This window comes from Pyxicephalus adspersus, chromosome 1, assembly GCF_032062135.1.
Source record: "Pyxicephalus adspersus chromosome 1, UCB_Pads_2.0, whole genome shotgun sequence".
In the NCBI taxonomy this organism is placed as follows: Eukaryota; Metazoa; Chordata; class Amphibia; order Anura; family Pyxicephalidae; genus Pyxicephalus; species Pyxicephalus adspersus.
The window spans coordinates 122,854,924-122,858,315 of record NC_092858.1 but is presented as its reverse complement, the minus strand read 5'-3'; positions in this window follow the sequence as shown (position 1 = coordinate 122,858,315).

Below are 3,392 nucleotides of genomic sequence, written 5' to 3'. Positions count from 1 at the left end.
CAGAGCCATTGATCTGTCTCTATAGGGGCATGTTGGACATCTACACTCTTGCTTTGAGAATGTCTGAGAAACAGTACATATAAACTATCTCCTATTAGGCCAGCTATTATTTAATAAATTCCATTATTTTTTTCCAAGTGTATTTTCTTGTTAAAATGCCAAACTTTTGTAATGTAAAAAAAGAGACTACAATAAATCATTTCAAACCTTTCCCACCTTAAATTTGACCTATAACCTGTACAAACAAATCTATTAGGGCAAAAAATAAGAAAAAAAGAAAAACTGGTTGCATAAGTGTGCACATCTTTAAACTAATACTTTGTTGCACCTTTTAATTTAATTACAGCATTTAGACTTCATGGGTTGCCTATATTTGCCCACTCTTCCTTGCAAAAGTGCTCCACAATTGTCAGATTGTGAGCGCATCTCTTGTGCACACCCCACAATTTTTCTTTTGGATTTACCTACAGCATAAAGATAGTAAATGCCATGTAATGTCTGGATGGCACCTGAGTACCTCTAGGTATGCTGAAGTAGTAAATGCTATGAAAGATACTAGGGATATACAACATTTAAATGTTAGCTGTCACTCTGTTTTAGATGTTATTTATGCTGCTAGGCAAACCGGTAATTTCTATTTATGTTTATTTCTTTTAATACATTTTGGCATTAGACGTCTTTTCTCTATAACCTTTATATCACTGCAATTGCCATCATCTTTTAAAATAATGTTGAGTTTTGAGCATTTTCTGAACTGGAAGACAGATCCTTCTTTAAATTGAGACATATTATTTCAGAATATTGTGTTAAAAATATGTGGCTGCAGTTAAACAATGATTTATCTCGTTCACATTACCTAAATCATTCTTTGAATTTACCAAGTAATGTGGGAATTATTACATTTAAAAATGGTCTGTGCCTATGAAATGGACTGAACATTACACTAACACTTGTGGACTAGATTATCTCTGTCACTTGTTCTATGAAGGTAATTTTATCAAAACTATAACTCATACATTTTTTTGACACTAGTAGTTTGTCACACTTTTCTGGATGTGTTCTGTAAGGTTAGTGATATTTTTACTAATGTGTTGTTTCCAGTTCTAAGGAGTGTGGGGAATAACCTAAATGTAATAGTCACATTCAGCTTGACCTATTCTGTAATATTGGTGATATTTTCTCCAGAAGTGGCACTTTAAAGGGGAACACTAGGACATGTGCCCCACTTAACAAGCCCTGTGCCCCCCCCAAGATAGGCTGAAGTTTCCCTTGGCCACTGGTATACAATATTTTACAAAGTGTCTATATCTGCAGTCACGGTTACATTAATGGAGTCTCAAGTGGACTCACTCTTTGCTGCCAGATGGTTTGCAGCCTGTGCCTCAGATTGAATATTGCCACTTTAGACTGCTTCCTGCTTATTTAAGTTTAGATAATAGGAAAGATCACGATCTGCAGCTCAGCTAGTTTAGGCGCTGCAGAAAGGCTTCTTGTATCTGAGCCATAATGAAGTGCAAATGGAAAAAAAACATCTTTTTGGAAGAATATCCAATGAATGTAATGCATAGATGGGTTGTAATATTTCACAGCTATCATTGTCAACATGTTTATTTAGCTTTGTAATTCTTCTGTCCAATATTGGTAAGAAAAGTGCTTTTGAAAACCTTCATTAATTTGCAACACCGATCGTTATCCTGATGTACTTATTCTGTTCTCTTCTGATCCAAATTCTCTCAAGGGGTTTGGAAAAACTACGCTCCTGTATAAACTTTTCAGCTTCTATCCACAATGTAGACCACATGCTATTGTCAGATTTGCTGTTTCCCTTCTTAATTTTTCGTACAAGTTTTTTGCAAGGTTAATAGATGAAGATCTGCAGCCTGCAACAACACTGTTTGTTAAGAATTCACTCAAACATGATGAGGCAAATTTAGTATTTATTGCACTTAAAAGTGACTAAAGGTAAGGTATTATTAGTGGTAAAAAATGTGACAAGACTTCACCAGCATCGATCTTTATTCACCCAAGTCTTTATCACTATCAGACTGTATCAAGCCATGGGTTTGACTGCATCGTCTCTAGCCAAGTTTTTCCTAGAACTTAGCATATGCAGAGATGCAAGAGATGAAATTCTCAAGAGCATACACAAGAACTACATCATCCAAGGTCAGCCAATCAAGGTGGCTAAAGACTTCCGATCCTAGAAGAATATGGGGAGAAGGTAGAAGAAGCAATGGCAGAGCAAAAAAAGAGATTGTAGACATTGCAGTACTAGAGGGGGCTGTATTTAATGACCTCGATATATGGGAACCTTTAAAGACAGTTGAATCCAAGAATCCTAGAAGAATATGGGGAGAAGGTAGAAGAAGCAATGGCAGAGCAAAAACAGAGATTGTAGACATTGCAGTACTAGAGGGGGCTGTATTTAATGACCTCGATATATGGGAACCTTTAAAGACAGTTGAATCTTATATTGCATTAAAGTCTAAATTCCTATACTGAATATGTCTTATTTGCTTTATTATGGTATGTTTAGAATACCATCTGAGGAATTTTGTTATACTTGTTTCAAGTGTAAAAATATTTTTATGGACTACAATCCCATTTCCTTTTTAAATTACATAAATGTAAATTTTTTCTTATTTGTCCTTCCATTCATGAGGAGTGCCTCATCTTTAGTATTATTCATGGTTAGCAGCTACTATCTAAATTAGAACCTGGTACACCAATGCATATACATGTGACTGCGCAGTTCTTAACTGTGTTCTCAAACATCTTACATAGATCCATCCCTACCGTAGGCTCTAAGCTTGTATTTTGCTGCAAAGGTACACTGGTGCAGTCTGATCACTGTGAGATATTAAAGTTATGAAATGCTTCTTCTTGCTTGCAAAGAATGGAGACATCATCTATCTCTAGGCAAAGTCACTGTAGAAAAGTACAGGGATGGCTTAAAGCTTGATCACAGTTTCTGTATATTAAAACAACTCATCTATTAATGCCGACTTTCCGACTTTCAGTCCATTTTTCATTGCTATTGTGGCAAACCACATAAGAAATCTAGTTCCTTAATACATAAAGAGTAAATGTGGTTTATACCCTAAAAGCAGGCTTCTAATAAAATTAAAAAAAACCTAATAAAATAAATTACTAATTCTTACGATGCCTCTTATGTATTCTTGCACTAAAATTGGAAAAATGAATTCATACTTTAAAATCCCATCACTCTATCCATGGCCAGGCGTCCATCATTGGAGCTTTTCCGTTGGCTAACCAATCCTTCTTCTGCTAGGAACTTCTTTTTATTCTTATCACAATACTCCAAGCCCCAATCCCTGAGTTTGCGTGGGTTTCTTCCGGGCACTCTGGTTTCCTCCCACATCCTAAAAACA